General features: G+C 45.2%; 1 protein-coding gene across 3 annotated transcripts in view; it reads right to left on the reverse strand.

Annotated features, from left to right (window-relative positions):
• The window catches only part of LOC120948953 (zwei Ig domain protein zig-8), a 212,108-nt gene extending 199,764 nt beyond the window's left edge, over window positions 1-12,344 (reverse strand). The window contains exons 1-2 of one of the 3 annotated variants that reach the window (XM_040365835.2): window positions 11,959-12,344; window positions 9,283-10,235 (exon numbers count right to left, since the gene is read on the reverse strand). The gene's annotated coding sequence lies outside the window, so the exon portion shown is untranslated. Of the gene's footprint in view, window positions 1-9,282; window positions 10,236-11,906 lie in introns of all 3 variants that reach the window. The other 2 variants (XM_040365834.2, XM_049606790.1) reach the window with 2 other exon arrangements.
• Window positions 12,345-12,678: the final 334 nt, after the last annotated feature.

Raw genomic sequence — 12,678 nt, forward strand, 5'->3', positions numbered from 1 at the left:
GCCATAAAATTCTTCCACTCGAATGGCTTTGCCTCACACGGTGTCACGGAACCCTCTAATGGAGCACACGCTTCACGTATAGAGACATATTTAGGATTTCCCCGGTGCGGAATCGCCACAGCCACTACTGTCCTTTGTATACATACTTGCTCTAGCGATGGCGCAAATGCTCATGTGCCGGTGTGGCCACTTTCTTCTGTGTTCAGGGGTTTTTTTTTTATTTGTCATTCTTATGGTCGCTTATGCTTTCGGTTTCCGTTTGCCATTTCCTCCGTCGGTTTGGTTCGGCAGTGGAAATGCTACCAAGTGCTGCTGGTGGTGGTGCGGGTACATACCGTGGTACAATAAATGATGTCGCCTTATGATAAAGGAGCGCATTGTAAGGATGGTTGCTACAAACATTGCGTTGTCAACCACAATGCGAAGTTAGGATGAGTTAAAGAGAAAAAGAAAAACGTTTCACAGTTTGTAATGGATCGTTTCGCTGCAGCCCACTAAAGATACGATAGTGAGATGCGACAAAGAACGATTCTTACGGAAATCCTTTAAAGATTTTTTTTCGGTGAACAGCCACCAAAAGAAGATGTTGTAAAGGGAACACAAGGAAAACGACCATTTTGGAACGATTCTAATGAACTAAAAAAACCTTTACCAGTATCAGACGCCATTATTTCAAAATATGATAAAATGTAAATCAAATCCTCACGAGAAAGAAGTAAAAAATAAGTTATAAACATACCAAATAGAATTGAAATGCATTTTTTTCCCCAAAAAAACTTTAAATATAAATTAGTTTTAACCCCACCAATAGCATAAATTGGACCCAGTTTATTATTTCGTCAATTATCTTGATAAACATTTTGCACATTTACCATCAACTTTAAGAACTATTTTTATGAATATCTTATACTTTAACCATTTTTAATTATTAATTCAAAAATTTCACCCTAATTATCTTAATAGCTCTCTGTTGGATTCTGCATTCACCCCTTCAACTTCAATCCAAACAGCAACCAAATAGGCGTGTTAAAAATATATCTAAACTCGTTATTTGTGCGATAACAATCCCGTTTCCATCCCAAGGGTAACAACATATTTCTCCTAAACCACTACCCACTAACCAGCAACCAGATTTTGATACAAATACATTTTATCCTAGCTCGCGACTCATACGCTCCAAACCTTCCCAGCTCAACGCATATCCCGACTTCCCGTGTGTCGCATCGGATGGAATGTGTGCATGCTATTTTGCCTCCCCCGAGGGTTGAAAATTTCATGCCAACGTTTGCCTCACCGTGCAGCTTCGGCTCGTACAGGCTTAGGCACTAACGGGAAAATAAATAAGCGCAAGAATAATAGCTTCGATAGATTTTCTATTTTTATGACAGCCCCCAGTTGGCAGGTGAGAAATTTATGACCCTTGGGTCGGACCTGCCGTTACCACCGCCTCACCACCTCGCATACTGCCCGCCCGGTAGTTTGCAAACAAAAGCAAGAACAACAGCAACAACAAAATTCCATTCCAGAACTAAAGCGAGTAAAAAGGGGCGCCTATAACCGGAAGGACGATGCGGGACAAACCTAGTTGGCCCGGCCGGCCCCCGCATGATAATAGAGTGATATGTTTCTGGGAACTCTCAGCGTTTGACGGGTGGTACTTACTGTGTCGCCACAGGAGCTCACCGCCATTAGGGGCCCCGGGTACGTCCCGGGTAACGCTACGGGAGAGATGTTAATAATTTACGTTTGACGAGCTAACACAGGGAAGCTTATGGGAAAACTGTACACAAACATCCGAATGGGTGAAGGTAGAAGCGACAAAAAAAGGCTTAACCCCTACCTCCACCTCCGGAGCTACAATTGCGTGCCGAAAAGCTTTGATCGCTTCTTCCCCCACCTCCTTCAAACCAGGGGCACCATAAATCCTGCGCGACAGTGATAGATATTGGATTCGAACCGCCCGGTCCGCCCTAACTGGGACGGACGGCGAATGCAAATGCACGTGACAAACTGATTGCAGCAGCAGCAGCCACGGACAGCGAGCGGACAGCAAACGGACAAAGCACGGCAAAGCCAACGTGAGCTACCACCGCCGGACAATCGTGTTCCACGTCAAATGCGAGTGCTTTGACTTAATGGAAGCAATTAATCTAATTCTCCTATCGCACTCGATGTGCTTGTCCATCATTCTTCCCGTTCGCTCGTTCGCTCGCTGGGCGCGTGGGTAGGTTGTAGTTTGTCGGAGCCGGTCTGATTTGCTGGGCAAGGAAGGTAATTAAAGATTTCAATTGGATTCATTACATTGATTGCTCTTCTTTGCATCCTCCATCCAGGGAAAGCTATTTGAGTTGCACAAACTACTTTTGCCAGGTCTTGCCGCCGGGGTCTTGAGTGCAGTCCATCAAACAAGCAAGAGATTGGTTTGTGGCTGTAGACTGCAGTGACATAATTATACTGATGGTTAAATCAGATCGTAGAACTGAGGTGGAAACAGCATACAGCGTTACTGTTGCTGGATTTTTCTCTAGATATCAAGACATACTTTCAATAAGATTGCAAGCTAGATTGATCATGATGATGGTTGAGTGTATCCAAGAAAATGTAATTATTTTCTCTTCAGCCGTATCTTCAATATTGTTATCCTATCTACATTGTCTAGCAATGTGGAAGGAATAGGTAATGCTGATTCGTCATCTTGAGAGGTTTTATAGATTGCAACAGATTGAATGAAATAAAAATAGCATGTTGCAATGAAAATAGCCGGTTTGATCAGAACCCAATGTATTTGAAGATTCGAATATTTCTAGCGTTTCTTAATCTAAGTGCACTATCATGCCTGTGCAGACAATCAGGATAATTGTTTACAGGTTCTGATGTATTGATGAACAGTAATAATTGTACGAAGGTTCTCATTTTCATTGTTGAAGTTTCATTGTTTGAACTTTCTATTCAAACTACAAAGGATAGTACAATGCTTATACCCTTTGTATATGAAATCTACTACAAAAAGATCTCTATTTTTTGCCAGCAGGTCATACGAGAAGATGTAACGTACTCGGTTCTTTGACAGTAATTTACAGTTTCTAAGAGATGCTCTACTACTCTGGAAAGTATGACCTAAACTGACACTACAAGCTCAGAGGATACTTTTTATTCAAGACCACATTATCAGCTGGGTCCACTAGTCAAGGCTGCTCTCGGAACCTCAAAACCTTCTCCTAATCTATTTCGAACTACAAACTCAAACTCACGACGAAATTGTTAAAACCAAGCTTCTAGTCGGGTTTTAATCCTTCAAATAGTTGAAGCCAGACCAGACTTCAGATGGATTTCTTTGGCGTAATTGTCGATCAGCTCATAACTATTCATTGTTGATGACGTGGCATAGGCGTTTATTCAAGCAGTTTGACTATATTCATTATAAATGACTTTAAATATGAATGTTTTAGCCAAACATATAAGAAAAGTGCAAAACAATAAGGCAAGACATCCAATCAACTTCTTTTACCATACGGCGTTTGAGATGTTTAAGACACTCTATGTAAAGTTGATTAAATAAAATACTAAACAAAACCAACAGAAATGCATGCAATGTACAAGACAACCATTGTTTACTTTAGTTCTATTTTCCATTGAATGAATCATCCTAGTTCATACTAACAAGTTCCCTATGCTATAATATTCATGCAACGGGGCACTCTTTCGCTTAAAGACTAACCTCCCTACCTACAGCCTATCACAAAACGAACATAACCATGATACACAGACACATGCACACAGAGCGCCAACCATGTTCGTGCGTTTCCCGTGACCAATCGCCCTGTCATGAGCTAGTGTCGTAAATTATTCACTCAGCGCTTGTAGTTGACATCCAAGCAACAACAGCCAGCAACAACAAAAAAAGACGCTTCAACTTCCGTTCCGGTACTCTCGGTTCGCTCGCTATCCCTTGCCTTCAGAGCATCGCCCTTACCGTCCCGCCAAAAGTCAAAGTCACCGCACGTACTATACCACCGCCCAAAAAGGGTCAAAAGGCAACTCACGCACCTTGGGCGCAGCTCACGCTACATCGCGCTGTCTGCCGTGCTGAAGAGTGTTTTGGTGGCGTGTGTTTATGTGTGTGTGTGTGTGTGACCTATGCTGAACCGTTACCTCAACCAGCCACACGAACTTTGCCAGTTCATCGCTCATAACATGTCGCCGCTCTTGGCCATCCCACCGGTCGTAGGTTGACCGGTATTGATGGGGAGCTTTTTGGGAAAATATTTTTAGTTTTGGCCAAGCCCTGCAGAAAGAACCCTGCTGCGAGACTTTACCCCAATAGAACGCCCGACCCAGCCAACCCAACATCATGATGCCGAAGGTGTGTGTGTGTGTGTAGTTAATTGGAAAAGTTTTTTCTCGCTTCCGCGGACTGTAAACAGTCACGCCCGCCGAAAACTCCGCAACTGGTCTGGGGGCCTCCAAGCGACCGACGCCAAAATTGCGAACGACTTCACCGGTGCCTGTACAGCTTACCTAGCGGGGTAGGGCTGATAGCTCGGCTGACGACCCTAATATGCTTGCCTTTTGAAGCTGTGCCGCCGCCAGTCCCGCCAGCACAGCTTAGAAAAACAAGGGAAAAGTGCGGCTTCATTGTTGGCGTGTTATGATTGGAAGCTTATCGCGGAATTACCATCAAGAATGTGTGTTTTTCGTGTTGCTCCTGCTCTTTCTTCCCATTCCACCCTTTCCATCCACCCGTAGCCTTAACAGTGAGCGCAACTTTTGAAGATCGTGTCCAACCACTTCTTGGGGGTCAACTTAATAGGTTAATTTAGATTTTGTCGCTCGGCCCTCGGTCTTACAAGGGCTTGCAGGGCCTGCCGGCTTTGACGTTGCTTGGTGACGGAACCAATTTTTTGACGAACTGGAAGCGAAAAACCAACAAAAAAAAAGGTTCCCTAAAAAGTCAGGAAGTTGGTGCTTGCTTTTTCTTTTTGCCCCTGAAGGTATACACGTGGGGTAGGCGAAGCAAATCCCATCGAATCATATCATCACCGTCGTGCTGGCATAGGGGGCAAAATAAAAGTAAAGAAAACGCGCCCCAAAAACTTAAGCAAACGACGATGAAGACGACGACGACAACGGTGAATTATTACGAGCGAAAGCAGACGGAAATTGAATATTTCAGTGAAATGATCCAGCCCCGAAGTGTCGAGGCTTACCGAAGTCGCGGTTTGCAAGAGCAGTTTGGGCGGCTGTTTTGCGGAAGGTATCCAGCCATAATAACGGCAAAACTTCCCCGCCCAAGGTAAGGGCGGATGGTGGGACACATACAGCAACACACTCAAAAAAAAACCCTCAAACGAATTGTGGCGTGGTCCACAAGGCTGGTTGGAAAACTTACGCGCTTTCCGAACGTCGGCCCCCGCAGTACAAATGGGCGACGCGAGTGCGATAAATAACGGGGCCAAAGTGTCATTATGGCTGTAAACGAGATTTTCGGTGCACGATAACTTCTGAGCGGGATTCTGCTGCCCCATGGCGGTGGTGGGGCGTTGTGTTTGTATTGTTTCGTTGGTGCTGAGTGTGTGTGTGTGTGTGTGTGTGTGCGAAGAATAGGGTCAATCAGGATGGTGAATGATGGCGGAACAGGGCAAAATGGAGACCATTTCGGCTGTTGGGTGGTTAGTTGTCTCACCTTAACTTGTAATAACTTAATCGGGAGAAAGTTATCGAGAGAAAGCTAGAGGTCGCGTACAGAGGAATGGAATGCAGGAAAGGTGGTTGATCTTATTTTTACTGTCAATTTAAGAGTTTGCGAAGTCTATTCTCAGATGGGGATTGGTCGCGAATAACTTTGTGTAGGATGTGCATTGACGTCGCCATAAAAGAAAGCTTTAATGAGTTTATTTTTGGTGAATAAAGAGCGGGAAAAGTACACAACCACCTGACCAGGTGGTTGGCCATCTTTATTTGGGGAAATAAATCGATGGCGTTTTGAATGCTCCAGCCTGTTGATAGGACATGATTAAGGCTTGTCGAACCCTCTAACCATATTGTTAAAATACTAAATTTGATCTTCTTTAAGTCGTAACATCACCAAACAATGTTATGAAAACAATAGATTACAGTGGAAATGTAAAACATTTTACAGGTATGATCAAACATATTGCAAAGGTTTGTCTTATCTCGTCTTACAATCTACAACAAAAAAACATTTGATAAAAGAATTCATCAAGCACACTAAGTGACACTTTTCGTGCCTCTCACCGTTTTACCTTTCCAGCGAAAACTCACTGTCCAACTCAAACTGACAATTAAGCTCTACATTTAAGCCGAGCTCGTGCTTTGTTCCATTCATCCCATTTCAATCATTGTTTGAAGTTTCTGGCGCTTTAAAAAGCGGCATAAAGAAGAGCGGCACTTAGAGAGCGAACCGTTATGGTTAAAACTTTCAATTGTTACTCTTTAGCGCAAGAAGGATCACTTAAAACCGGCTGCATCACGAAACCTACTCTCCATCATCCATCATCCTCGCCGGGCCAGGCAAGAGGAATGCGCCTTCCTGCACCTTCCAAACCCCACGCACCGAAGATATTAAGCCCGCTCTCTCTCTCTCTCTCTCTCTCTCTCTCTCTCTCTCTCTCTCTCTCTCCCTGCTAGTATCTTTCCCATTGACCCAGTTTTCCAATTATTCCACCCAGACGCATTTATGAGCTGTTTTCCCCGGGCTAAAAGCGACCAAAAGAGGGGAAAAGGTTTGTGCAAAGATGCAGCGGGAAGGGAATAAGCAGAAAAATGCCACCCTCCGGAATGAGGGCCGGTAGCGGCAGCGACAGCAGCAAGACAAAACCGCAGCAGCATCAGGCGCACAATGTTGCCTATCACTGTGTGGGCGGTTTACTTTACCCTCGTCTCAATTATGGTGCTATTTCCCCCGTTGGGTAGGTGGACGGCATTGTTTCCAAGGTGATTTTCTTTTGCGTTCCTTTACTTCTATTTTTTTTTTGGTTTTTTGCTTGATGGGTGGAGCTTTCCTCTCTAACCAGTTCGTAGGCTGAAAACTGGTTCATTATTTCCATTCTGTCTTTCCACTTCATTGCTGTTGTTTTTTGCTGTGCCATTTTGTGTGTGTGTGCGCGCTATTTTTGCTGTAGAACAGACGTCCGCAGCCTGGAAGGAGGATGATTATAATGGTGATCTGAACCCGCCTCGTGCGCGGCGATCCCCTCTCAGCTTTTCTGGATGGGCAGATTAAGATTGTTATAGGTAAGAAGCAGTGTCATACCAGCAGGTGGATTGGTGCTCGGACCAGAGAAAGGACAACAAGGAGTAGGACAGTGTCCCAACCATGATGTAATTACGAAAATTATTTCCTTAAATCGGTGCCACAAAGACTTGTACCTTCAAGCTGTAATGGCGCAGTTCAGGGAGAAGCAAACATTTTTGCTACTTTAAATTAGACTAATTTTATCAATGTTTTCGTTGAGAAGTGATCTTTATCATCATTATAGTTAATTTGAACATGTTTCTTTTTTGTCTTTTTAAGGAACAGTCCTTAATTTGGACTAAATTTTTGCTTACTTTCCCCCTTAAAACCAGCCCTAAATTGACGTAGCAACGATAAATTGTTTTCCAAATCCCAACGGTTTAACGCTCCTGAGCTGATTTAATACCCAACAGCTAAGGGAATTGATCCAACAAATCCAAAGGAAAAAGAAAGACATCAACCAGCAATCGTCTTTCTGTTAAATTCTTTTCCAAGAAAGCTATTTGCCTGCACGCGCGAAATTGTAATGAGCAGATTGTACAGCGATTCGATTACGCGCCTCCCAGAACCATGGCGCCATTCGCCAATGATCCGCCCAAATGGACGCCGATAAATTCGACGCAAAAGTTTTGCCGCGAAACAATGCGAATCAACCACAGAGTGCCCTGGAACGGTTTTGCTTTCGCATTAGCGCGCATTTCCTGGAAGACACGCGGTTTTAATTAAACTAAATGTAACATGCCAACTACAGAGGTTATGGAAAGCGCTGGAAAGCGAGTTCCAAAAACGGAACGGTTGAAATAGCAGCTCCAAGCGTAAGCAGATTCGAAAGATTTGTGACTCCATTTCTTCTTGCGTTGCTTTATTTCGGTGGCCAATAGGGCGTTAATTAAGGGTGCGTTTATTAATAGGTATTTTTGAGCTGAAAATTAGCTCAATCAAACGGTGCCGTGTCAAGATACAAATAAAGCATCCTTCTGTCTGGTTTCGTACGTCATACTATCCTAATAATTACGCTTAATTAAAGGTTAAATGAATAACTCCACATCATCGTACCGTCATTTGTCAGCACGATGGCACTATGTAAACGGTTAATTTAAGAACACACCTTTCTAAATAAAAGGAAAACCTACCTACCCCTGAAAAGGATGTTCTTGAACCCGTAACTCCTACAAGGACGCCCCGTGAAGATAGAGGCAGAAAATCATTTCCTTCAGAGAAAGACTAACGCGTTCGCGTGTACATGGACAAAATGCGTGAAAGAAAACAAGTTTGAGAAATCGAAAATAACTGTAATCAAATATTAAAATTAATCCCCAAGCCGCCCCGAGGAGAAAGAAAGAAGCAAGAAAGTTTCACCTCCCCGCCCAAAAGTTCCAAGGAAAATAGATTTTTTGTGTGTCATTCGATGGCGGTTCGGGCGAAGAATCTAGAGCCCGTGTGCCCTCTAAACGAAGTACACTGATTCGCCCGTACCCCATTCTGGTGCCTCGGTTGTCCCTTTCCCAGAATCTGACCAGAATCTAATGAAAAATTAATCACCACCAAACTGTGGTGGTGTGTGCCCGTGCTGGTGGGGCAGGCATTTCGCTTCAAGCATCTACCCCAGTACAGCCTTTACATCGTTCCAGTTGGATTGTGGCTTCCGGTAACCGGAAAACTGCCGATCGGACTCGAATCCCTTTTTCCCAGGGTACCCGAACAGGGTGAACGGTGGTAGAAAGCCTTAAGGGAAGGGAGACAAGGGAAAGTGTACAGTACACCGGTGTGTTTTTGGCGCGCAATAAAACGCACAAAATAGCACAAGCAACCTGTGTGTGCAGGTCACAGCGTTTTTTCCTTCTCTTTGTTTGGCATATTTTGGGATATCCGCAAAGCGAGTGAAAGTTCCCAGGTGCAACCGGCCGCACAAACCCACGCTGAAGAGGACAATGGAGTGGAAGAAGGGATGGTTGGTTGGGAAACTCCCAAAAAAGGCCCCAAAATTAAAGGAAGCGGAAAAAGGCACAAAAGTTAATAATAAAAACCTTAAATTTTGATGACTTTGTTTATTCCGAAGGCGTCGTCGACGGAACGGGAACCTGCCGGTGCTGCTGCCTACGGGCGGTTTTGGCGGGTGCTGTGCGTTGTTGCGTTGAATTGTCGACGGCGTTTTTTGTGCCTTGCGCCTTGCGCCAGCGAATGTTCACATACGTTTGCGACCCAATAGAAGAGGGTCAACCGGATCAGCAGTGTGAGTGTTGAGTATCCTCTTTTTTTTTTTCTTTGTGCTTTGTTTTTCACGCTGCAGCAACGGGCAGACACTACACACATACACACACACACACACAGACACACACTGTGGCACACTACCGGAACAAAACCTTCGTAACGCAAACACGTACCACTTTCCCAGCGAAAAGGGTAGCTACAAACGTCGCCTCCGGAATGTGCGAGTTTCGTGAATGGGGACACAATCGTGACGCTGCAGACCCCGCAGGCCGGTCGGATCGGGCTATATCCTATGCGTGCTGTTGCTTGTAGACGTTTATAGCTCCCTTTTAGGGGTGGGTTGTGGGTGTGCGTGCGAAGCACACTGCACAAACCGATCCACTCACGACCACCAACAATTCGCATCCAAAATTGCTGCCATGCTATTTCTCTGGACCTTTTTTCGGCCTCACAATCACAATCCACCGGATAGGAAGGTTTAAAAAAACCCGTTCACACACACACACACACACTGAGATCACACGCACACACGCTCACACCATTGCCGGATGGTTGAGAAAAGGGACACGGCGGTATGATGATGTTTTGATTTTATTATATTTCACACGAATTGGTACCACTCAACCAGTGGGATTTACACTTCCACAATAAACACACATTTACAAACGGCACACACACACACTTGGATTTGTAGGGCGATTTTCTTTTACTACCAAACGGAGCTCATACACTTTGCTTGGTTTTTGCACACTTCACTTGATTTATTATCCTGTAGAAATGGCGTAGAATTTCAAATAAACAAACGAACGATAAATATCTTGCACACCAATATAAAGAAGTATAATATAAAGAATACAAAAAAACCAGCACGAGTACGCTCGAATCCAAGAAACGGGAAGCTTTCAAACGCATTTCACCAACATTAATAATTCATTAATCTTGTACCGAAAAACACAAACGGGAAAACCTATTCCTGTTGCCCTCCTTTTTTAAGGAAAAACGCAACCGTAACGGACATTCGTACAGCTGTACTAGACTCCACATATTACCCTTGTGCTGTGTGTGGTAAGTTTTCCATCGGCAAGTATTTTTTTTACACCGAAACTCCGTTCACGGTATGTTTTATTGATGTTTTAACGTACTGCCTGCAACACACTCGAGCACTCAGCCAACGCACTAGGCCGCAGAAAGCTCCGTTGCCGAGTCATGGTTGTTAAATTTTTAACAATGTTGATATACCGTTGCCCCACCTTCATCCATAAAAAAACACTCTCACACACACACACACACAGAGCTGCTACGGGACACGAGAAATGGTGCACGAGATGTCATAAATATAAATAAAGCATTACCGTCAAACTAATTAACACATTTCACTACGCAACCACGGCCGCCGCCACGGATGGTGACGGTGGGGCTTTCGTGCCGGTCACACATCAACCAATCATTCGCACCCATACACACACACACACACACACACACACACACACACATACATTCATTGATCTGCCTATGTCGGAAAAGAAGAAGGAAATAGGTGAAAAAAGGAAAAGCATCTACCGTGCTTAAAGCTAGCAAAACACGACCGCTCGTCGTCCCGGAGCGCCCAACGAAACGGGAAAAAAGAAATAAAACGGCCCAAATAATTGAAGAAAACTTTGCCCACGTCGTCGTTCGTCCGATCGCGAATAATGGTGGCAGGTGTGTGGGTGTGTTTCAGCCGAAAAAAAAACCCCGAACCCACCCAGCCCGCCACCCAACGTGGAAAGTGTGCGTTGGCAATCAAGTGCCCTTCATCATTCGGGATACGCTCCGCTCCAAAACACCGGCAAGGCTAGCTGGCGGAGCTTCTGTTCCCTCCATTTCTTCTCTGGCCTTTCTAACGCAGCGGATGAAATCGATTTCACGATTCACGTTCAACACTGCGGGCACTGCCTGGCCCGAGCTGGCCGCCTATTTGGCACGGGCAAGGCAAGGCCGGGCGCTTGTTTGGTCACCAAAACACCGAAAATCACACAAACACACACCCCGGAGACCGGGAGACACACACACACACACGCGCTTATTTTTACTTTCAGTTTCTGTTGATTTTATAGATTTCTCTTTTACGTTTTGCGGCTGTTGGCTTTTGCTTCCCATTTAGGGTCGCGAACTTTCACTCCCGAACAGCATTCAGACGAGTATCCTATTTTTGAGATGGTCGATTTTTTGACATTTCACAGTCGCGGAGAAGTTTAACACCATGCAAACACGCACTCCCTCACACGGATTTGGTGCACTCGGTCGAAATATGGAAGTGTTGTGTTATTTATGTGCTGCAGTTGGAGGGGGCAAGGAAAGCCCACACGGTCGCTTCTTTCTGACACTGATTTCACACGCCCTATCGGGTGTCCTGTGTGCCCAATCTTTCCAAACACTTTCCTCTGGCTAAACCCCGTACCGTGATGGTTGTTATTCGTGTTGATTTTCTCCAAACAAATCCTTCTACATACTGGAAGTGCCAAGCCGCGCGTTCGGAAGGTTCGGGAAAACTTGCCAAAACGTTCCACCGCTGCGGCGACCGATACAGAGAACAGACGACCACGACAACGAAGATGCCGCCGACAGGCGAACCACGACCGCGACGACCACGATGATGACGGGGTGCTCGTGTGCTGTGTGCACTGGATGAATTTCCGTACGGACGAGAATTGAAACTGACTCCCGGCCCTTGGACGAACCCGTACCGTACGCGTGTGGACGACGATGGTTTTGCGCGAGAGATCCTGTGTGAGAGATTAGGTCCGTTTCGCTCGCTCACATCTCGCACACTCAAATCCGATATCTGACAGGTGCCTCTGGACAAACTCCATGCTCCTGTGGACGTCATTTCGCGTCAATGCTCGCTCGCTCGTTCTCTCTCTCTCTCTGTTTTTCTGCCACAAACAAAACACAAAAAATGCTGGAAAACCAGCTGTGAGAGAGTGGTCCCGGTGGCCTAGTCCCTAGGTTGAGCACGGAAAACGCCCGAACCGAAGGAAAACTCAACGCGATTACGATTGAGAGGGACAGAGCGAAGCAGATGGACATGCGCGCGGCAGTGTGCTTTTTTGGTGTGCAGGATTTCTGCGAGAGCCAAAGCTTTTCATCACACCCATCCTGACCTCTCCGGTGTTTATATGTCGTTCGAGTGCGCTTTCTCTCCCGCATTTTCATGACGGGAGGTTGTTGAA

Source organism: Anopheles coluzzii, chromosome 2, assembly GCF_943734685.1.
Source record: "Anopheles coluzzii chromosome 2, AcolN3, whole genome shotgun sequence".
Classification (NCBI taxonomy): Eukaryota; Metazoa; Arthropoda; class Insecta; order Diptera; family Culicidae; genus Anopheles; species Anopheles coluzzii.